Source organism: Tamandua tetradactyla, chromosome 26 (assembly GCF_023851605.1).
Source record: "Tamandua tetradactyla isolate mTamTet1 chromosome 26, mTamTet1.pri, whole genome shotgun sequence".
Classification (NCBI taxonomy): Eukaryota; Metazoa; Chordata; class Mammalia; order Pilosa; family Myrmecophagidae; genus Tamandua; species Tamandua tetradactyla.
In genome coordinates, this window is record NC_135352.1 from 31,797,153 (window position 1) to 31,822,887 (window position 25,735).

The following is a 25,735-nucleotide window of genomic DNA, read 5'->3' on the forward strand; positions in this document are numbered from 1 at the left end:
ACTCTATTTTTTTAAAGTTTGTCTCTGGGCAATTTTCAGGTCTAGTAGAGCTGCACAACTGTATACAGATGAGAAAGACCCAAAATAGGGCAATTTATTTGATTCCTCCTCTTCAAAACATTTAGCTGAGATTGCATATCCAACAGAGAAAGCCCAAAAAAGAATATTCAGTGGTGACCCACAGTGACATATATCCTTTCTTTTACATTTGCATTAAATGCTGTTACCAAATAACGGAGTCATCTTAAAGTTGCTTTTTGTTTAATGTAAACCTTTAACACTAAATTTTCCCTAGGACATTAAAAGCTATTTTCCACTCAAAAAGGGAAAATCCCTAGAAATAGGTAGTTAAATGCAGCATATGGAGTTTTCAGATGAAGAATCGCTTTACTTTAAGTGGTCTGCTCATTTGAATCAGCAGCTTGGTTTTCTGGTTGAGGAGTAAAGGGCACCTTTGATGCAAAAATGTATTCCCCTAATGTTCAGTGGCTGATAATTTCACACTTATCCATGCCTGGGGCTAGCCTGACCATAGCAGCCTCCTCATAGAGCTCGGCCCTAACATAGTGTGGAACGTTCCACAATGGTCTCTTACCCCTGTTGGAAAACAAGTTTACTCAAAATAGTGTCTTCACAGAAGAATGACTTAATGGGATTTTAGACTTAATGCGTGCTGACACTTTTAAAAGGATATCATCATTTTTGTCATTAACCCTCTCAATGCTGAGCTATTTCCCTCTACCACTAGCTTTTTTTTTTTTTTACATGGGCAGGCACCAGGAACCGAACCCGGGTCCTTGGGCATGGGAGGCAAGCATTCTTGCCTGCTGAGCCACCGTGGCCCACCCTACCACTAGCTTTCAATGTAACTATAAAGACTTGCTTTCATCAAATATGGCTTTGTACAGTAAAAAATTATGAAGTAAACGAAATTTAAAATGTTTCTGCTGACTTAGGAGGCAAATCCCCATGCCTAAAACCTAGGATTTTAGTTACAGTATAGTTATAAATATAAAAGTAGGTTACAGAAAAACAAACTCTTATTATTCTGTGCTTTTCTTCCACTGGTGAGAGTTCGGGTGTGCACTTCTAGTGTTCCTCTTATCCTCCTCTCTTCCTTGTGATCTTACCTGCTCCTCTTTCACCTTCTGTTTCATCTCTCTCTGATTCTGGGTATGCAAGAGGGAAACTTTTGGATTTCCTATGTCATTGCTCTGTGCTCTTAGCCTAACAATAAGCAAATACTAAATTAAAAGAAATGCAGTGGGAAATCTATACCTGGGGAGCAACAGAACATCTCTAGCACAAATGACATGATTCCTAGCAATTCCTAGTGGTTTTTTTTTTTAACACAACTTAAAAGCCTTGTCAAATTTTCACCATCACCATCAAATGATCTGAGCAGTAGATTTTTGGACTTCCTTAATATCTCGTCACACACTGGTTCCTAGACCATGCGTTCCCACACTGCCCTCGATTCTTCTCATAAGACTGCCTTCGCGACTTTATCTAGTCCACCCTATGCCCTTGTCACTGGGGAGAACTGAACTTCACTGAAGTCTCTGATGACCTCATTACAACTGAGCCCAAGGGCCAGTCCAATTTTCAAACCTCATCTTCCCTCAACCTCTTCGCAGCATTTGTCACATTCAACCATCTCCTGTTTCTCGAGCTGCTTTCTGATCCCAGCTCTTGACTGCTGCTCAACTGTGTCCGGTTTCCTTCATTGTCCACAATAGATTTACTTTAGTCATTCTTCTTGGAAACTCAAGGCTAAAGTAACAAAGTCAATAAAACTTTTTTTTTTTTTTGATCCTCATCTGTTCCCAGGTACTAAAACCAGCAAACAGAACTCATTCCCCATTATTTTCATCGTCTTTATGGGTTATGATTTGTCATATCATAGGGGATATCTGTCTTGACATCTAGTCTTCATCATTCCACATGCTTCCCCACAGAGGTATAGACCTGGTCTCACCACTTAGGCAGGATGCTAAGGACCTATCTCTAATGTCACATCTTTCTAACAAGTCACAAAGTCCTCTAAATTTAGGCAAGCCTAGAGAGTTATCTACATGTGCATTTCTTCCTGCCTCTTTTGGCATCATATTCTCTCCCTGCTCGGACCAGTTTTTCTCATATTTCTGATGTTGTACACTCCTTTCACAACTAAAATGCGACAGTTTACTTCAATTAAGGGTGGTTCAAGGACAATTAGGGACCATCACCTCAATGAACATTTAATCCACGACATCTAAAAATACTATAGTACAAATTTATATTTATATTCATGTAATGACGTGAACTCATTTAAATTTCATCCTTTGTCTTGATTGAGTTTTGAAATTTTATATTCTTTTATGTTTTACCAAATACTTAAATTCATATAATAACATTGAAAGAAAATTATAAAACATATGAATTCAGCTCTAGAGGAACGTGAGGGAAGACAGCGTGTGGATAATTTGAATTTACACAGATTTTGCGCCTTATGCTTGCTAGCAGTTTTGATCTCCTTTACCTGTATTTGCCTTTGAGTAGAACCGAAAGTAAAGGAAAAAAAGTAGTAAAATTGACTGATCTGAGCATGTCTTCTCTAATTCTATCCATCTTTTGAAAGTCAGTCAAGTGGTCCCAAGTTAGAGCAATGAAAAAGATTCAAGGGTCTTGGATAAATTTACAACACGAATAATTGAGAGTCGCTCCGTTAAGCAAGATGATTCACAATATTTGTCCTCAAGTAATTTAGGAAAAAGGCAGGGGTAACTAATTTTCATGAGGATATTCCCTTTAAGAAGATAAAAAAACCAAAAGACCAAAAGCGAGAGCAGGAAAACAAATTTAGAGCTAGCTTTACTTCTGTCTCTACTTCATGTGATCTAACTATGCAAAAGTCACGTAACACACTACAGATCTTCTAAGTGATAGAAAACATTTCCTGCAGAGACTGGGCCATCAGTCAGGCCTCAGTAGTCATAAAGCACTGACAGTTCAAGACCCAAGCACATGAGGCTGTGGGATTCATTTTGGTTTCTTTAAAAGTAGCACTGTAGTGGTGTCAATCAGGCATTATCAAGAGGAAAAAGAAGAAAGTCACTGATGCATAAATTTACCTAGCCTGAAATCCTTTCTTTTCAGAAGAAAAAAAAAAATATATATATATATATAAGGTTGAGCTTTGCCTCACATTGGCATTGCACTCATGGCTTATTTTAGTTGTACAAAAAACATTTCATTTTCGCCTGTGTATGCACAGGAAAGCAGCTGGAAAGAGGTGACTGAAATCAAAACTTCTCATAACTCTGTGGGACATGGAATGTAATCTTACCTTGCCTTGGCGTAAAAATAGGAATTTAGGATTTTTGTCAATTTGCCTGTCTGAGGTATACACATATACAAATCATTTGTCTCCAAAGTCCTTTTAAAAATATTCAAATATGGTATTTTGTGAAGAGATGAGGAAGTGAGCCTATTTAAAACTATTTGTGGTTTAGTGGCACAAAGCTGAAATGTTTTCATATTTAAGATATGAAAATATATCTCATAGAATGTGTCCAGTAAACATTTATAGAGGGTCAGAGTAAATTAATGATTTTAATTCAGATACTCTAAGAGGTCACATGACCACTCTTAGATGTTAGCTAATTAGACCATTCCTTTCTCAAATTAAACACAATCTTATTGATTCTCAAACCTGCCACTCTCAATTTCCCCACTATGACTTTCCTATTTATGGCATTAGTCTCTTCATTTCCCCAATAATCAAGGCTAGTGACACAATCAACATATCTTTTTTGCACATAAGTTTTGCTTCTGCCACTTCTTTTCTATTTCTTTGATGATTACTAAATCCAGGTTTTGTCTGCTATTGAGTTAATCCTTCAAAAGCAATATTCAACTTCCTGCAGTATAAAACACCTACTTCTTACCCTAGTAGTTAAAAGTCTCTACAACGCAGTTGAGCTTTATCTGTCACAGATCCTATGCAAAAACGACACAACACAAAGACAAAATTTAGCCTAGACATTCTGATTCTTTTTTCATCCCTGTTCCTCAATTCCAGTTCAAAAGTCACTGTAAAGTCATTTCTGGGGACTCCAGCCCTTCAAGACCCTCCTCTCCTCAGAATGGGATAGTGGGTCTTCTGGTTATTATCCAGTCACAACGCCATCAGTCATTCAGTGTTGTGTTGCCATCAGGAATGGCAACAGAGTTGCAGACACTTTGTTCAAAAATTATCAAGAATGTCAAGATAGTGACAGCAGAGCTTTAAACCAAGGACAGTTTCCTTTCAAAGGCAGGGCACAGTGACATTGATCAGCCGACAGTCTCATGGACCCAGGCCTATTTGCCATATTTAGTTGTCATTAAACATAGAGAAAATATAACTTATACATTAGCATCCCTATTTGGATAATAAGTTCTTTGGAGCAAGGGCCAGATACTGTATTTATTTTCCACAGTAACAATCATGATAGATAAATGTACAATAACTCACGTATTATATATCATGCTTTGTTAATACATATTACTATTAATAGTATTGTAGTAAATCAAGCTTTGAAAACCTTCCCATTAAGTAGAGTTTTTCTTCAATGGGTATGTTCTACCCCCAAAAGAATGACAATTATGCAAGATATACACACACATGTAATGATGTCATTTTAAAATTGAGAATGGGCCAAAATCGTTTAGACTTTATCTTACTTTTTGATTGTCTTACTGTTACTAGTCCCTAACACAATATGATGTGCTTTTCAAAGGTATTGACAAGATATATCTCACCTCAGTTCATCAAACCACAACCCACTTCTTTGTCTGGCACTTGAGATTTTAAAGAGAGGTAAGAAACACAAAACAAAGAAAAGGGGAGTGAGGGGTGGGTAGAAAAGGCAGGAATACAGGTCTTGGTTGACATCTTCTGAAACTTCCAAAGGAGACTAGACGTACGCTTAACCTGAGCACTTTCCCAGTGGAGGAAAGAAGTGAATGAAAGACGCTTTGCAAAGCACAGCATATATTCTTACTGGACATGAGTCAACCCATGACACAATATGGTATCGCTCTTAAAAGTAATAAAAAATACATGGCAAGACTTTCCCCCAAAGAGATTGTTCATCTTCATTCAGCCTTTAAGGCGCTCCACTTTCAAGGTGACAGTGCTAAGCATGGCCTATAAATCCATCTCGAGCGTGCCTTTAGACAGCTACAGCATATGTTAGATTTCTCTGCTCCAAGCGGTGCTCTAGACTAACCCTTGTTAAAAGAATTACTGTAGATATTTTGGTACCTCCAACAAAAATGTCACCTTTGAAGTTATTTTCCTGCAAAATTCAAACTACATTAATCTTACTTCCATGGGTATTTGAAGTTTGGGCTTCCCCTAGTTGAAACCATTTCTCATGATACTAAAATAAAAACCTAGCTATATAACTTAAATGTCTCAGGAGCAGTAGGAAACAGACCAAAAATAGTCTTAGAAATCATTTTTAAGTGGGAAAATGGCAATCGAGGAAGAAAAACCAAGAGGAAATATCTCCTTCCACATCTGCAATGATACAGGAATGTCTACGGAGAATTCATTTAATTTATGGGCAAGTTTAATTGTATCATACTTTCTTTAGATGTTGTAGAATTATCAGCTGATTTTATTTTGCAAATGCTTTGTCAGAGTTCCTTTTTGCATAATGACTTACAAAATGTTTCATTGTAGAAAAATTTGCATAAAACTCATTTTAGATTTCCTTTGGTAATCAGACACAAGAACCTAGCACAGTATTGTCTGGATGACAGAGGAGCTCCTTCATGTGATTTGAAAGGTTGAACTTGAGTTGATTTTTCTTCTATTTTGCTTCCAAGGTGACCACATAATTATGAGGCTTTATAACGATGTATTTTTTTTTTTTTACATTTTAAGGTATTCTAAAAGCTATCTTTTTCTTGAGAAAGCATTTTATAATTATTTATCAATAATGAGATTCAGTAAAATGTCTATTTTGAACGAAGTGGTGGGTAATCATAAGCATTCAGAATGCAATCTGCTTTTCTCAGGACATCAAGCAATGAAATGTTAGTTCAAGAGAGAGCTCGGAACGTTAACGCGCACTGCTTTTATTTCAACAATGAATAGAGTAACAAAACAACCATCCTTTCATATGTTTTGGAGGGGAAACTGACTAGAAAGTCTGCAGCAATTCAAGAGTCAGAGCAACAGAATTTGGCATAATGTAATTCTATTCCAATACTTGCTTGGATTCATATCAATATAAAATACATAAATGGAAATAAATTCAAAATCAACAATGAAACTGGAATAAAAGATATATTTTAAAAATTTAAATAGAAACAAAATGAAATACAGGAAAAATATAAATGAGTATGAAATTCACTGAACAGTACTAGTTATTAAAAGGAAAAATAAAGAAATGTCTGTATAAAATGAATATTTGCAGATGAGGGAAAGGGTGATGGATGATTAGAATTTCTGCATTAATAAATGGAAAACTGCCCATCACATAGCTTGGACAGCTGATTTTAATTTCTAATTCTTTAATAACTTTATTTTAATAGTGATCAGTCTGGTAACTGATCCCCCTATTCCTTAATATCAGCTTCTTACCCCTGGACATATGGATGAGAAATGTTTTTTTTTTTTTTTTAATGTATTCTCTAAGGTGTAAATGAGGCCAAAGACTTATCAAATTGTTGAGAGAGGTAGAAAGTTGTGATTGTGGCTGTTCTTCTAGAGTGCCAGCTGGAAGCTACAGTTTTCTCTGGATGTGGAGACTTAGATATCATATGCTTCAACTTTCCTTTCCTACTGCTAGCCTGATGAGCATTCTTGCCAATTAACATATGTGTGCATGGATGTGCTGCTTCCACTTTTTCAGCAAGCAAGCTCTCATTCTAACCCAAAGTGCTAATCAATTTTGGTTTGGAGCTGCATCTAAAGACTTAAGGACACATTAAAAATTCTTCCTTGAGTTGCAATATCCGTGGTAGAAGCAGCATAGCGACCAGTGAAAGAATCGAACATCAACCCCTTGGATGAGGTGCCTTTCCCAGCAACAAATCTATGAGGTGTGTGCCATTTTCTCCATTTTGCAGTTGAGGACACTGAGGCCAAGCACCTGGGAAACGGCAAAGTTGCAGCTCAAACCTCAATGTGTTAACTTCAGTAATAAATAATGTCATAAATAAGAGTGAGTGACTCTGGTTCCACTGTATTTGGTATGAGCACTAGTGGAATAACCTGTGAACAGAACTGAATGTTTTGAAAAAAATTCAGCCCCACAAACAAATCAGAATGTTTTTTCAAAATCACTTTAAAGGCACTGTCCAACTTATGAATGCATAATATATCAAAAGTTTTGTGTGCAAACTCATGTATGGCTTGCAGGTTGCAGATAAATACCATGGTCACTTTTTTGTCTATCTAGAATCGTTTTTACTCTTTTTTTCTCATATATTTTTGGTCAGGAAAATGAAGCTTTTCTGGGCTTTCCGTTGTAAATCAATATCCCCACATGAGATGCTAAATTTTAAGAACCCAAGGATTTCCATACCGATCAGATTCATGGTTCATCCAATCTAGTTAAAGAATTCTCTCCCTGCTAGGTGGAGCCCCACTCTTTACCTGATATTGCCCTCCTTTCTTTTTCTCTCGGACCTTCCATTTCTTTCCCTATATTTTCGGTTTAAGAAAAATAATATGGGGAAAGTAGAGAAAGAGAAATGAAAAGCAGGAAGAGTAAAGGAGCAAAGTTTTTTAAGAGACAAAGGAACAATGAAAAAAGGTAAAGAAGGAAAAGAATGAAGAAATGAGGTAACTAAGGATGGGTTAAGTACAAAAAGTCTGAGAAAAAATTACTCTAGTCACTGGCATTATATTTTCTACTTTCATTTATTCCAGAAATATTCCCTAGGTCTCCTCTCTATAACCACTTTTGTTGCAGATAATATGAATTCTAAGACAAGGCAAATGGTCCCTTGTCTAAAAAATCTAATACAATGGAAAAACTCAATAAGAGCCTCAGATTTCCATTAATCCTGGAGGGATTTTTAAATGTTTGAGTACTCGTTGTCTTCTACAAGCTCAGCAATAAATAATTTCCTAGTCTCGAAATATTTATTCAGAAACATGCGGGCTTTGAAATCTCAGATGTAGTCCTGCACATACCACCCTCCTCCATCCCTGAAGTTCAAGGCTCCTCATTAGAAACAAGTTAGTGTCTTTTGTAGGAATTTGCGCATTATTTATTGGTAAGGTTTAAATTCTCAAATGCATCACTGCTACTTAACTTAGAGCCTTTCTTCTAAAAATAATAAATACTTCAAAAAAGTTCTAAAGCAATTTAACCGGGACCCTTATTTTTTTCTAAATGCCAGTGCCCTGCAAAAATGTCTAACTATCCAACACACACTTCCCTCCTTCTTCCTAACTGTAAGATTCCCCTGACCCCGTCCTTATCATATTGCTTACTGCTCTCTTGGGGTGGTCCCTCTTTTCTTTTTGGTTTCTCTTCTCTACAGTTTTGCCAGAGGCATCTTTTGTAACCCCTTCTTCCCTCCTTTTTTTATATATAATATTGATAATAATTTTTAAAACAATGCATATCTTTCATTTTACATTTCTATATTCCATACCTTTTTCAAGTATTTGGTGACCCTTGAGGGTCCTCTGTGTCTGGAGAGAAGCAAAACCTCAAAAGTAGAGAGGAAAAAATAATATTTTCAGCTTCTGCCAAGATTTCAAAAAGTCAGGCTGAGGCTGAATTCTACTACTCTATGGCTAGGAGTGCAATTCTGGTCCTCACACTCACCTTATCTGAAACAATTACTTGAGCAATATATTTACATGGTGACGGGTCATGCAAATGCAAAATGTGACCTTTAGGGAATGGCCACTCCTGTGGTCAAAGAAACACCGTACAGTAGTCAAAATGTGGTTCCAAAGCTCTTGCATTTCTCAACAGAGTAATGATATGTCACAACAATCTGTCTGAAAAACTCTCTCTCCCATTCCCTTTGCCTCTGCAACATTCTCCTCAACACCTCAAGAAACCCATCCTTGCTCGTTGGCCTCATTATTCGTTCCTTTCCACTGTTCCTAGCTTCTGCAATCTTAATATTCCCCCCCCCAGTGCTGTGGCAGGGACCTCCTCAAAATGAGGGAGCAGGAGAAAGAGGAGAAAAAGACAAAACTCCTCTTCAGCAGACCCGGAGAACAGTCAAACTGGGAAAATGCCTTTGCTGGCTCCCTCATATAAATCAGTGTTAATTTTATTTGTAGCCAATAACACAGAAATAGTGATTAGGTATGTCCAAGAGGCATAATAGCTGTGTTCCATCCCATAATACCCTAATACATTTTGTTATACGAAACAAAATGCTTCTCACCAAAATGTTGACTTTCAAACATCCTAGTTAATTGCAACTTGATATGTCCCTGTGGCATTAACAGTTATGGAAATTAAACTGACTTTACTTACAATGAGGGGGTTGTTAAAATTTATTTATTAGTTTATTTTGCTAAATTGGCTTATGGACTATTTTTATGTTCTCAAACACTTCACCTGGCTTTTCACGGATCTAAAATAATACCACTATTGTAGTGTCCCCAGGCATGTTTAAGTCACTCATTAAGATATTAGTGTATATAATTATGAGAAGCTTCAAATATAAGCATATCAAATCTTAATCAAGTTTTGACTAGAACTTGTGTTCCACCCACAGACTAAGCATTGATTTCAGTAGTCAAGTCACCACTAAACTTTACCGTGGAGAAGAAGAGACTGTATGTTTTCATTGTAATCACTTAAGAGATTTCTTCCGTATCTAACAATACTCATTCAGCATGAAATTGAGAAAACACTTCTTAAAGGCGTATGATAAAAACCAAAGAGAAGTTTTACATGAATTCTTACTTAGCTCAGAACACTGGTATAAAGTGCTATTTTTTTTTTTAAGATTTGGAATATTGTTAATTTAAATGTGTTAATTCAGTTTTCTGCTAGACATGTGAGTGATCTGCTGCCATCATGCAGTTTTAAAGAAATTCAAGCATAAATGAACAATCAAATCTCAGAAACTGCGATCTAAGTACATTATGCAAATATGGACAGATATTGGTTTTTTTTTGTTTTTCTTGGGATTGGGTTGGAGATGGGAAGATGCTACATAAATTGACAGAAGCAAGCAGATTTTTCTTATACACAGCTATCTGGGACACCCATTGTGTACAATGACCCACAGCAATCCTGAAAATTCTGATGAGGTAGGGCAAGGCTGTTAGCTTTTCTAAAACATTAGAGTAAAAATCTGCCCTTAACAACTCATGTTGAGAATACTCATACTTCTTTAGCACCCCTGCACATGTCTTTTACTCACCTCTCTGTTTCACTGCCTCTTAAAGTGAAGATTGTTTAAAAATGCACAATCTATACTAGCTTTCAGCAGTTATTTCATTGAGAAAGAAATATGCACTAAGAAATAAAAGTGTGGTAAACTACAAATCATATATTCAATTAGATTTGTTTTACTTTCAGATATACTGATGGGACATACTCAAATGATAACTTATCACTTTGAAAGCATGACCAGTTCTGTTCATATTGCAATATTGCATATAGAGACACTCAAACTACTAACTCTCCTCTCCTGTAGATATTTTGAGGGTGAGAAAAGCTAATATCGGTCTGAGAAAAAGAACCAGAGTCTCACCATAAGGCTGGGCTGAGTGACACCGCTAGTTGTGGAGGAAGTGGTGTGGCGTAGCAAATTTTCTGGAACTTCCCACGCCAGGTCTGATCTGATTAAATGATTGCATTTAGGGTGCCCAACTATTCCCAAACCTACACTGAATGATCTTTTTGGATTATGTGTCATTTTGGGTTATCTTTGATTCTAAAAATGATCATGAACCAACTACAGAGTCTGAAATCTTAAGGATATGGCTATTTTTTTTTTTTTTTTTGGTATTGTAAAGTGCCTTGTGCTTTGCTTTGCAGTCTATGGAAGCTCAATCAATATTAATGGATGAATGGGATATTTTCTGATATGATTGCATGGATATTTGTTAGTGAAGTGATTCCCCGGCATGGTGATTTCCTTTCACACTTTTCAATATTTAAATACAGCTTAGAACGTGGTGTATCTTTGTAAAGCGAAATATACTTAAATATCCCCCAAATATGATGAGGTACCGAATGTTTTCCAAGTTCCTTTGCATGCCTAGTTTTCCTTTACTGATTTCATTTTTAAAAATTGCAATTGTAAGCAGCACACTATCCAGTAGTCCCCACAGTTTAAAAGAAAAAAAAAATCAAGAAAACTTCCTCCTATATGACAAATGCTTCCCTAGTGGTCATTCACCGATATTTGCAAGGCAAGGTCACTTTTAATGCCACTAGGCGATGGAAGAAAAAAAAAAAAAACAGAGGAGAGATTGTTTTTGTCTTCACTGATTCTGCCAAAATGATAGCAGACATTGATGTTACAAGAGGGAAAGGTTGTCATGGTCCCTTATTCACAGCTCAGCCCTGGAAACAGCAAAAGCGGGGCAAACATTTTTTTTTCCCGACCGTGTGTACAAAATAGAATGCAAAAGATGAAATATGTATATCCTTCAAGAGATGAACATGATTGTTAACATTTGCTTTGAAAACAGTTTCCTGAAACACATTTATAACACCAAGATTCAAAAAGACCCTTCGAAACTGAACACACTTCTGTGAAATTAATTAATCACTTTGAGGATTTAGCAGAAGGAAATGGCCATAAACGTATCATATGCTCAGCTGCTGGTGGAAGGTAGACTGAAATGACAATTTCGTTTAAAAAATTAACAGAGAGGGGAAGAAATTGACATTTGGAATAAAGATATATATGTTTGCGACAAGCAGAAAGAACATTTTATATCTACATGCGGCCTACCAAGAAGTTGAAGAAGGAAAAGGTGAAAGATTAATGAGGAGGATTTTTTTTGCATTTTCTATCATCTATGTGAATTATTACCTAGATGCCTGATATGTCCTAAAAGAAGAACTGTGATGAATAAATAAACAGCTCTCGAAATCTTCAATAGGGTGCTTTACCTTGCAGGGAATATTATCATTGGCTTTTGATACAATTTCTGCTGCAGGGAAAGACTTTCAAAGCTCAGAATGCTGAAGCATTGCCAAGCGCTCAAAGACCCCCTGCCGAGCGCGTCAAACTAAGAAATCTCTCTGAACTTGTCGAATTAAAAGTCATCTCTCTCTCTCTGCAACCCCTGCATGAGCTGGGAAGCTCTGTCCTCATTTTTTAGGCCCCTCCATGGTAAACAAATGAAGCCTACAGCATCTTTATTCTTTGCAGCCATGCAATTAAAATTCTTTTAAAAAATGTAATTGAAGGCAATGAATTTCAAAAGGAACTTCTACTTAACAATGAGACTAAACAGTTTGAGTGGGCCACATTCAATTGGGTTTCAAAGGTAAAAGCAAAACAGCTTGTTAAGAACCAGAAGGATGTCCTTTTTTATTTTTATTATTTTGATTGTACATCAAGAGGTTGTTCTAAACTTAAACATCTCAGCAGGATTTACAGTTACTGGAATGCCATAAAACTTAATTACTCAGACTGCAAAGAGGAGTACACTGTTAAAATATGAACAAAGCCAAGTGAGATTCCCCGGTTGCAGCAAATCATTATTTATCTATCCCCCACTCAAATTAAAGAAGCTTAATTTGTGTTTGTATTTTGAGACACCGCACTACACATTCTCTTTTTTTCCCCCATCATTGAGTGTCTATAACCCCAACAGCATTGTTATAGTTTGATCATCTCCGTCGCATTAATTGATGAGTCATTATTATTACAAACAAATATAGTGACCAACAGTTCCAAAGTCTCTTCCTAATTAGCAAAAAATGAAAAAAGCATTTTAAATACTTAATAATAATAATTAAAAAAACAGAATGGGAAAGAAGTATCAGTTTCAAGTGCCAAAGATGAAAAACACTATTTTAAAAAAAGAGTTACATTAAATCTTTGGGACAGAGTTGCTAAAATGTTCAGTCCACGTCTTTGTAAGAGAATACCTATATTGCTGTTATAAATGCCCTCTAGTGTATAAAATATATTCCTTAATATTAGATATAAGAAAGGGGGGAAACGGACATTTTGTTATTGCCCATTGAACCAGGGGGGTGGAGATGTGTTACGCTTATGTTTACTTTTTTTTCTTTTTTCATGGGCGGGTACTGGGAATCGAACCCATGTCTCTACCATGGCAGGTGAGAACTCCGCCTGCTGAGCTGCCACTGTGGCCCGCCCTGTGCGTACTTTTTAAAAGCACACTTAGTTTATAGGACTAGACTTGCTTCCCAAAAGGAGATTGCTGGCTAAGGTAAGGTTGCAGTAAGAGTTTTAAACCTCACTACTGTGCAGCATTTTGTTACCAGGAACAGAGATAACATACTCAGATGAGTGAGCACATTTTGTGGCACAATTTGTGTGAACCACTTTGGTCCAAGGTGCTGTTCAAAGCAGCAAATGTTCAAAGAGGATGGGTATCTGGCAGAGATGTTAAAAAAGGAGGGACCTCCAGAACTGGTGGGCAAATCCATCCTGTGGATTGGCCGTACTGGGACAAGCAGTCACAGTAACTTTATGAAGAAGGATGGGACATCAACATGAAAATACTCATAGACGCTATATAGGGTTAGCTGAAGGATTTGAATTTGGCCATTAGCAGCTTATTGATTACAAAAGACATTTGACCACAGGGATTTAAGGAGAAAATGTTTCTAAAAAATGCAGATTTCAGGTGTCAACTTGTTAGGTTATAGTATCCAGTTGTTTGTCAAGCACTGGCCTGCTTGTTAATATGAGGATATTTGAAGAAAAGGATTTGCATCAATGATTAGTTGAGTGCATCTACAATCCGTAAAGGAGATTGTCCTCAGCAATTTGAGGGGTCTCCTCCTTGATACAGTGGACTTCTAAAGAGCCAGAACTGGAGAATTCAGACTAAGGACTTCAGCGTCACCTTTACTGGAGTTTCCAGGTTGTGGAGTGCAGATTTGCCAACTTACATGGTCATATGGTCAATTCTTCATAATAAATCATACACATGTATCTTGTCAATTCTGTTTCTCTGCGGAACCCTGTCTAATACAATATGGAAGTTTGAATCATTCATTTGGGATATTTTTTAGTTAAGGGAAGAAATGTAGTTGAGTTGACAGTTGGTAGAGAGAACAATAAATAGGGGAAAGTTTATTTTTTAAAATGTTTATGAGGAGGTGATGGCTGGGAAAACAAAGTCCCAGAGGAAAAGAAGCAGATAGATTCAAGATCTCAGGGGGATAATGTCAGGGACCCAGGGGTAGCTTTCTAAAGAAGGCCAGGCACCTTTGGATTGTCCTATTAGTCTAATATGAAAATAGCACATGAAGTCAAAAGGAAACCATTGACTTAAACACCTCGAGTAATATTTTAAATAAATCGTCCCCAAAATAAATGTAAGAAATAAAATCAATTTTAACCACACAGAGAATATTTGCTATTTGGATTGAGTTTGAAATAAAATCAACTGGTAAATTGGACCAGAGTAAATACTAGATGTAGGCACGGAATAATGAAATATCTGTAGAAATGTAATTATTTATATTTTTCACTCAAGGACAATTAATCAGCAGAGATTGTAATATTCTATTACTGCACGTAAATTAATTTTAAAACTCCTTTACATAGTGTTTGGATTATCCTTGCCCCTCATATTATTTAAGCTTTGTTTTTATGACACGGAACTCTACAATTCAAATATTTTGAGCTTCCCTTCATTTTATAGAATCAAACATGTCATTTTTCAGCTTGGAAAACGAAAGAAATAAAATGGAAAGATACCTATTTTAAAGAAGGCTATAATCTATTCAGAAGACCTAACAGGTACATCAGGCAGCTTAATCCATTTCAGAAGACTTCCTCAGATACTCTTCTCTAGATATGTGTGTCCTTCTATCAGAACAAAGAAGGCTCTCATTTCCTGGTATTACAGTGAAATGTAAGGGCAGGCTTTTACGTTAAATTATGTGAAAAATCCTTCCTTTGAAAAAGGATGCAAGGAAAAGCAGGCAGATTTGAAATTCACTTGCACATCTGAGCCATAACTACAATACCCAGTAGTATCCCACTTCAGTTACTACGCCAGGAGTTATATGGTGGGACAGTCATCATGAATTCTGGGCACCTAGAATTTATACTATTTTCCATGTTTGAGAAATTTTCTTCTTTATGAGTTTTGGTCAAAAGACAAATGCTTTCCATAGGAGTTAAAACATTTTATGCCCATGACTACCACAGACTGAACCCCTCAGATCTCCACTGAAGAGAGATAAGGTTGCAAAAAGAGAAGTGGCAGCCACAGCCTTCGGCTGCCACAACTTAGGAAGTACTATAGTATTTGCACTGAGGCTGCACCTTCTTGGGCAGCTAACTGCCAATGACTGACCCCAGGGGACTATTAACACTGGCATTTCTGTCCAATGAGGGATTCGTCTAAGGGACATTCTTTACTATGGGGCTTGCATCAGCATGGCTGAGCCTGTCTCCCAGCTACTGGTACTGAGGCTCTTCCTATGTAAAATTCCTTTCTTCTTACTGTTCCTTCCTTTCTTAGGTGCCAGATGTCCATCATGGTCTGAATGCTCTCCCTGCCTCCTCTAGCTTTCTCTCCCCTACACCTCTCACAGATGTTATCCTCAGTGAATCTTTTGCACAGAGAATTCTGTTTTGTCATCTGTTTCCTGAAAGCTCCAAACTGACACAGTGCCAATTCTCAAATTTGTATCTGATATATAGTAATTTGTTTCATGCATAGGGTCAAGGCATTCATTAGGGAGGACTTGCTAAGATGTACACAAACAGAAGTGGGATCGGCTTCATGGTCTTCCTATAATGAAATATTCTGAAGAGCCAACATCAATAAATCTGTTCAAATGCAAATGGTTGGTTGTAGTCCAGACAAAATATGAAGAGCCAAAATTAAATGCTATTGCAGGCTTTGGAAGGTTTCCTTGACTGAAATAGCCAGTCTTTCCCCCATTCCAGATAGTCAATGAGCAGAAGTATAAAAACAAAAACAAAAATAAAAAACAAACAGTGCTATAAATTCAGGAATAGCAAGTCACAGTTTATGGAACTTCTGCTTGACCTTCATGTTGTATTAGTTGAACCAGTCTATCATATACTAACTTAGTCAAAATCTATTGGATTCCCTTTGAGAAGAAATGGATAAAGGATGTTTAAAGACCCTTACATATCTCAACTTTGACTCCATATTGGGGTTTACTCAGATAAATCAAGCATCAATCTTCATAGATGGGGTCATGGGACTAAATTATGAAACATTTAGGAATATAACCACCAGACGAGTCCACCTTTCGTTGGAGTAGTGCTGTTCATCAGCCTCAGAGATACTTCTTTAGCACTGGAAAGATTTAAGAGCATTACTCTTTACTTGAAATCCCCATAGCAAGTTTTCAATGAAATCTTCCATTTGTCTTCTTCTGGGTGATTTTTATCCATGATTAACCCCCCCATACCTAATTTATGCATATGTTATGGAAATGGAATACAATATAAGGTTACAAGTAATAGTCTTCAAGGCGACCCTCTAGGAAGGAATTGTGGTCAGATGAACATGTGCCATCCAAGGGTCTTCTCTTTTTTTTTTTTTTTTTTGTATGCCATACGGCAGGGTCACAATTCATTATTTTTTCCATGTGAGTATCCTATTACTGCAGCATCATTTGTTGAATTTTTGCTTGTTTGTTTTTTGGGGAAGTGCATGGACTGGGAATCAAACCTGGGTCTCCCACACGACAGGCGAGAATTCTACCACTGAGCTACCTTTGCACCCCCACACCACAGGGTTATGAATAGGAACTCTCTTAACATCTGCTAGAAAAGATACATTTTGTTAGGTCAGTGTCACAGTGAATGGTGAGATATGAAAATCAAAATGAGAGGCTCCTCCACTTTCTACTCCATGCAGTAAAGAGTGTATGTAAATGCATGGGATTGAGTTCTAGGCATCTTTTCCCATTTGTCAGTTCTTCTCTCTGGGACAGCAAGCCCACAAGATAGAACAGTTCTGTAGGATGGCTGAGGCTGCTGGGTTCAGATACCACATTTCCAGTCTGGCATGCACAAATCTGGTCCTGTGCTGTCCTCCAGGCAAATGTCCTGGGTTTTAAGGTACGAACATGGCTCTACTATTTCTTCTTAAACAAGATCAACTTTTCCATGACCTTTAAAGACATGTGGCTCTCCCTTTCACTATATCACAGATGTCACCTAATTGTTAGCCAGAGACAATGATGCAAGTCATATACAACTACCCAATGTGCTTTCTCAAATACTATAAACATACTGCCCTAGCTTTGTAACTTAGATTTCAGATCTACTGATGCCCTAATACTTCTTTGTCTACCTTGCTCTAGCTTACGTAACACATTTCTAAATGCCCTTTGGAGATTAGAATACTCTAAAATTTAGGTGTAGGATTTCCCTTGTCATCTCTGACATCTCAAGAAACTACCAGCAGGCTGATTCAAATCCTGAACCAGAAAAAACTGGTTTGGACTCTTGAGATTAATACAAATGGTGTTTCATTCCACTCTGTGTCCTAGGAAAGGAAGTAGAATCTGAAGGTGACTTTGGCACATTAGGCATACGGTGCTCTTGGCAGCTGCCTTCCTGTTACTTTGTGTAGGGTTTTGGGAATGCAGGCATGGAGCTGTCTTTCCATCTGTTTGTCTGCTCTGAAACTCAATTAGCCATAAGCCCAGAAATCATTTTTGGGATTTTGGTACCCCATGGCCTTCATGTACTGGTGAGCACCATTAGGAGTCTGGGATTCGCTCATATTTGATTTCCAACTTCATGGGCAAAACTTCTGCCAAAGCAGCTCGTATGGACAAGGTTTGTGCCTACAGAGTAGTAGGCTTGTTGGCTAGCTGCTGCCTGAACCACCAGACCACATTTTGAGCAGAAGGGTGAACTTTTCGAGTTTATATTGTAAAAAGCCTACAGTACACTCTCAGAAGACAGACATCATCTACTAAACTAGAGTCACACTTGTAGTAGCCATCTCGTATGGTTATTAGGAGGATTAAATTAGGCATTTATAAGTTGAATTTAGAGAATATATGCCCTGTGATCAGCACTTAGTGAGGGCTGTTTTTTTTTTTTTTTTAATCTTCGTAGAGTTTTTGTCAAAATAATACCAGGGATATTTAAGGCCATATGAAGGAAGCAAAGGGGTGACAATGGTTATGAGCCACAAGGTTAGATTATTGATGGAGGCATGGATATAAGCTCAGAGAAAAATGCACTTAAGATCAGTAAGTCTGGAAAGCAACCATGTAAAGGAAGCTAGGAAGATGGCAAACAGTATTTCTCATGGTTTCTCTTTCTTCATAAATTTGAAGGGAAGAAGAAATAAGTCAAAAGTAGGTTGGTTTAGAAGTATGGCAATTGATAAAAAGTCTGTTCCCCAAGTACACATGGCAGGTCAAATAAAACTCACAGGGTAGGGCAGTACTGTGGGGATTTTAGGGCAATAGTGGTTCATACAAACAGATATTCTAAGTAGCGGGGGAAGGTGAAGGTGTCTGAACCGAGATGTGACCAGGGGCTGGCAGTTAGAGAATGGCTTCACGCTTCCAGAGGCTGAGGTGTGGCAAGGACTTGCAGCTTGTCAGAACACCAGATAAACAGGCAGCATTCAGGACGGGGTGCTGCCTCATACCTACAACTTTCATCTTTCTGATTTCCAAGGGAAATTAAATTTTTCAGTGTTTCATAGGCAGTCTCCTTTGATAAGTGTTGGTTAAAAGAGATAAAGTTAAATTGTCTCAAAGTGCTGACCCAAATATCTTGACTCTATAAGTGTACATAGATATGCATATGAGTATGGACGTAATATGAGATTCTGATTGTCGTTTTAAAATTCTGATGGTTATACAACATAAGGCAGGAAAAAGTATAAAAACACATACAAGACATAGCATAGTAATAAAATATATGGAGATAGAAAAGCATAGGCTTGAATCCTATCATTTATTCCCTTGGTGAACTCTGTAAGTTCATCTAACTTCTATGAGTCTCTTCACCAGTGATACAGTGATTATGACATCTATTTCCTGGCTTGTAAAAAAGATTAATTAAAAAAAGGCATATAAATTGCTTCTCAAAATATAGTAGAGTGGTGACATTTCTTCTTTTTTTAATGTTACCTTTTTTCTCGTATTAGAGAACTTGTGGGTGCACCGACCAATTTTGCATAAAATACAAGAGTCTTAAGTACCCCCCCACCACCTGGCATTGGTGTGGAACATTTGTTATAATTGATGACAGCATTTTCTTTTTATAACTGTACTATTATTTTTAGCAGTAGTTGCCTTTGTCACAATTGATGAAAGATTATTAAAATAATTCTACCTATTGTCCATTATTTACATTAGGTGCATACTTTTCCCATATATCATCCTATTATTATCATCATCTATTTGTTATAATTCATAATCTAACATTCTTATACTTGTACTATTAACTGTAATCCAACATCTACAATAGTGTTCACTGTACTGTACAGTCCTATGTTTTATCTTTTAATTTTTATTCTAGTAATGTATATGTCCTAAAGCTTCCTCTTTTAAACACATTCACCTACACAGTTCAGTGCCATTGATTAAACGCACAGTAATGTGCTCCATCATCAGCCTAATTAGAAAATCTATACAAATTAAGCATCAACTCCCCATTCGCTAACCCTATTCACTTACCAGGAGATTCAATAAATCTTATTAATTTATATTCTAGATTCTAATACTATGAGTTTGCTTATTATAATTAGTTCATAACAGTGAGATATACAATATTTGTTATTTTGTGTCTGGTTTATTTCACTCAACATAATGTTCTCAAAGTGATTTCATGTTGTCACATGCATCAAGTCTTCATGCTCCTTTTTACAGCTGAATTATATTCCATCATGTGACTGTACATTTTCTTTATTTATTCATTGCTTGATAGACACTTGGGTTCCTTCTGTCTTTTGGCAACTGTGAATAATGTCACTATGAACATTGGTATACAAATATCTGTTGAGTCCCTGCTTTCAATTCTTCTGGGTACGTACCTAGTAGTGGGATTTCAGGGTCATATTATAAGGAAACACCAACTGTCTTTCACAGCAGCTGCACCATGTTATATTGCCACCAACAATCAATGAGTGTTGCTAGTTTTCCATATACTCTCCAACATTTGTAGTTTGCTGTTTTTCTAATAGAAGCCATTCTAGTTGGTGAGAAATATCTCATTGCTTTGATTTGCATTTCCCTAATAGCTGGTGATATTGAATATCTTTTCATGTACTTTTTAGTCATTTGTATATCCTCTTTGTAAAAATGTCTTTTCAAGTTTTTTGTCCATTTGTTAAATGTTTTTTTTTATTGTTGAGTTGTAAGAATTCTTTACATATTCTGGATATTAAACCTTCAGCAGATATGCGATTTTTAATATTTTCTCCCCCAAGTAGATTGTCTTTTTATTTTCATGACAAAGTCCTTTGATGCAAAAAGTTTTTAATTTTGAGGAGATCCCATTTATTTAATTTTTCCTTTTGTTGCTTGTGCTTTGAGTATAAAGTGTAAGAAGCAATCACCTACCACAAGATCTTGAAGATGCTTTCCTACATTTTCTTCCAGGAATTTTATTGTCCTGGTTCTTTGATTTAGTTCTCTATCCATTTTGAGTTAAATCTTGTATATTGTTTGAGGTAGGTGTCCTCTTTCATTATTTTGCATACAGATAACCAGTTCTTACACCACCATTTGCTGAAGAGACTACTCTTTCCTAATTGAGTGGACTTCACAGGCTTGTCAAATATCAACTGGCCATAGATGTGATGGTCTATTTTTGAATCCTCAACTCAATTTCACTGGACAATATATCTATCCTTACGCCAGTACCATGCTGTTTTCCCACTGTAATTTTGCAATAAGCTTTAACATCAGGAAGTGTGAGTCATCCAATTTCATTCTCCATTTTCAAGATATTTTTGGGTATTTGGGGTCCTGTACTCTTCCAAACAAGTTTGATAATTGGAGTTTCCATTTCAGCAAAGTAGGTTGTTGGCATTTTGATTAGGATTGCATTGAATCTGTAAGTCAATTTGAGAAAAAGTGACATCTTAATGATATTAAGTCTTCTAATCCATGAAAACAGAATGTTCTTTCATTTATTGAGGTTTTCTGTTATTTCTTTTAGCAGTGTTTTCAGTTTTCTGTGTTTAAGTCCTCTGCATCCTTGGATAAATTTATACTTAGGTATTTGATTATTTTAGTTGCTATTGTAATTGTATTTTTTTTTTCATGACTTCCTCCTCAGATTGCTCATTCCTAGTGCATAAAAGCACTACTGATATTCGGGTACTGATCTTGTATTTCTTCATGTATTTATTAGCTCTAAGAGCTTTGTTGTAGTTTTTTTCAGGACTTTCTATTTATAGGCTTATGTAATCCTCAAATAGTGAAAGTTTTGCTCATTCCTTTCCAGTTTGGATGCCTTTTATTTCTTTTTCTCGACTAATTGTTCTGGTTGGGATGTCTGGCACAATGTTGTATAATGGTGGTGATGGTGATGGGCACACTTGTCCTGTATCAGATCTTAGAGGGAACACTTTCAGTCTTTCGCCATAGAGTCCAACATCAGCTGTGGGTTTTTCATCTATGCCTTTTATCCTGTCGAGGAAATTTCTTTCCATTCCTATTTTCCTAAGTATTTTTATCAAAAAAGGATGCTGTATTATGTCAAATGCCTTCTCTGAATCAGTTGAAATGATCATGTGGTTTTTCCACTTCATATTATTAATTTGGTATATTACATGAATTGATCTCCTTGTGCTGAACCACCCTTGCAAACCTGGGATAAAATCTACTTGATCATGGTGTGTAATTCTTTAAATGTGCTGTTGGGTTCAATTTGCAAGTATTTTGTTGAGAGTTTCTGATATCTCAATTCATAAAAGAAATTGTTCTGTAATTTTCTGTCCTTGCAGTAATGTCATATAGTTTTAGTATTAAAGTGATACTTGCTTCATAAAGCGATTTAGGGAATGTTCCCCTCTTAAATATTTTGGAAGAGTTTGAACTGCAACAGTGTTAACTCTTCATGGAATGCTAGATATAATTTGTCTGTGAAGCTATCTGGTCCTGTCCTTCTCTTTATTGGGAAGTTCTTGATGACTGATTCAGTTTCTTTACTTGTAATTGGGCTGCTGAGTTCTTTGGTTTCTTCTTGAAGTCAGTGCAGGTTCTTCGTGTGTTTTTAAGAATTTGTTCATTTCATCTAGGTTTCTGGCATACATTTGTGCATAATATCCTCTTATATTCCTTTTTATTTCTATGGGGTCTTTAGTAATGCTCCCTTATCACTTCTGATTTTACTTATTTGCATCTTCTCTGTTTCGCAGTTTAGCTAAGGGTTTGTAAAATTTATTGATGTTCTCCAATAACCAATTTTTGCTTTTATAAGTCTATTTTTCAGTCTCAATTTCATTTATTTCTGCCTGAATCTTTGTTATTTCTTTCCTTCCACTTGCTTTGAGATGATTGCTAGTTCCTCCAGGTCCCTGATTTTAGCTCTTTTTCTTTTTTAATGTAAATATTTAGGCTATAAATTTCCCTCTCAGCACTACTTTCCCTGCATCCCATGAGTTTTGATATATTGTTCTCTCATTTTCATTCATCTCAAGAAATTTATTGAGTTCTCTTGCAACTTCTCCTTTAACCCACCAATCATTTACTATTGTGTTATTTAACTTCCACATATTTGTAAATTTTCCAATTCTCTGATACTGTTACTGATTTCCAGCTTCACTCCATTTTGGTCGGAGAAAGTGCTTGGTACAATTTCAAACTTTTAAAATGTATTGAGACTTGCTTTGTCACCCAACTTGTGTCCTGGGGGCTGGCACATGGGAATTTGAGAAGCATGTATATCCTGCCATTTCAGGATACAGTGTTCTGCATATGTCTCTTAGGTCTAGTTCATTTCTCATATAATTCAAGTTCTTTGTTTCTCTACTGATCCTCTGTCTAGATGGTCTCTATATTGATGAGAGTGCTGCATTGATGTCTCCAACTATCATTGTAAATGTGTCTATTTCTTCCTTCAGTTTTCCCAGAGTTTCCTTTATGTATTTTGTGGCACCATGGTTAGGTGCTTTAATCAGTGCTCAGTCATGCTCCCCCCTATTCCAAGGGAAGAAGATTTTTATGTCCTTACTTTCAGTAACAGCTAGCCAGGGACAGTATCTCAAGGTGACCCACCATGAAGTGGGTTTTGGGCTTTGGCAGCTGCCATTCAGAGAGAGCTACTTGCAGTTCTTTGCAGTAGTTTATCAGCCTCTTCCTTCCACTCTCCCTGGATGCTGTACAATGTTCTTCTGGCCTCTAGAGCCCCAGAACAGTTGTTTCAGACAATTCCTAGAGGTTTAGCAACTGTTTTGGTGGACGGACTGAGTCCTGGAGCTCCCTACTCTGCCATCTTCACCAGAAGTTCCTCCATGCTTCTTCTTCATCTTGGTGCTATGAGAATGCATACTAGTCCTTTTACCTCCCATGTTTGCAGCAGCACAGAGCATGGGCTGTAGCCCTGGTTTAAATCCAGGTCTTCCAACTTGCTAGCTCAGTAACTGTCACCCTGAGCTTCGGTTTTCTTCTCTGTGTAATAGGGGAAATATCAGTTCCTGCCCACAGCAGTGATTTGAACGTGAAGTGAGTTATTAAATGTAAACCACTAGCTGCCACAGCTTGTTATCATAAACATACAATTATGCATAATTGTAATCAATAAGATTGAATTTTGTACCTATAGTGTACTTAAAATGATGTTATATAATAAGCATCTTCACTTATTTCGATAATGTATTTCTACCAAAGAAAGATTAGCAACAGTACCTTCCTGAAATGACAAACACTGAAGAAGATTTTAAAAAAAAACGACACTAAAAATCAATGGCAGCAGGCGGGCCACAGTGACTTAGCAGGCAGAGTTCTCGCCTGCCATGCCGGACACCTGGGTTTGATTCCTGGGGCCTGGCCATGCAAAAAAAAAAGGAAAAAAAAATCAATGGCAGCATTAAAACCACAAAAAATAGTGGTACTATACAATGCTTTCAGTTTTCTTTCATTACGCTTTCACTCAAAGATATCACATATTACGTTTTAACGTGGTACATGGAGTTTAAAAACATCCTCTATTTTATAAATTCTGTTCACTTTTGAACCATTCGGAAGTGAGAGAAAAAGCATTTCTGGTCCATTATGATAAATGATAAAACGTATTATCTTCAATATTCAAATTACCTGCCAGAATTATTTTGTCATTAAAGTTAATTCTAAATTTTCTTTGGGAAAACAACTACATAAACTGGTCTCATTTGGGTTAATTTATTAGGAACAACTCCTTGTCCTTTTATCACGTTAGGATTCTAAAATGTTCAGCTGGAAAAGGAAAAAAAAAAAAAAAAAAAAAAAAAACCAAACGGATGAGCTCCACTTTCCAAAGGCATAGATGAGAGGGTGAGAATGAATGGATGACCGAAACCTCAGGTCTCCATGGAAGGCCTGAGCGAGCTCGTAGTTCAGTGATCATTTTGACAGAACTGAACAAACTGCCCTGAATCCTTTGTCATCCATGACTGAGAAAGGCGCGTTCTCTCTCCATTTTTGTCTGAATGCATTCATACTGTAGTTTCTAAGGTTAGAGTTCATCTCAACGGGCCAGAGGGGGAATGCCTATGTTTTCACAAAGATCAGAAACTTGTTCTGCATGAACTTTTCTCTATTTTGATGAGTTGATCAAGAGCATATATGAAAACAGAAATGACTTCCTTGCTGAGTCCAATGTTACCTCCCCTTAGCCTTTAGAAAACGTCCTCTGTGCTCACCTGCCATTAGCATTGCAACTGGCCCACTGTAGATATAAGTGGCCACTGAAGAGATTCTTGCTTAGAAGAAGTGAAACTAGATCTCTGTGGCAGTTTATTAATGCATGGTGAAGTCAAATATCTCCATTTCTGACCTGCTGCTTTGAGTGGTAAACTGGTAATTGCTGTTAAAGTCATTTGAATCTCAACATTCACAGTTTTGACAAAGAATTATTCTACTTTTATTCTAAAAAACAGATAGAGCCCAATCATCAGACCTCACATTTTCATGAACAAATTCTATTTCCTATAAACACTAAGCTTTATTTGACATTGATGCCCCCAATATAATCATTTTTTTACTGAATAACATTCTTAAATTACCTGAAATGCTAGAAATAATAATCTGTCCTAGAGTTGTAATATCTGGATGCTTAGCCCAAGTACTGTCATGGGTAGCACTGGATAAATCACTGTGATTCTATAGAAGACATGATTTCAAATGTTTCTACCATGTCTAATGTTTTATAAATCTGTGATACTATTTTGCATGGAACTATCTTATTTGTGAGTTTCCTTCCATTTTCTTAATGATTTTTTCACTTAAGACTAGCCATAAGGGCCAAAATATTAGTAAGTAAAGAATAAAGAGAAACGAGAATATGGAGAACAGATAGAGACTGCATTTAAAGTAATCTGATTTCCTGCCTAAAACATGCAAAACTCAAAAGACCATCCAAGAAGGTCGTG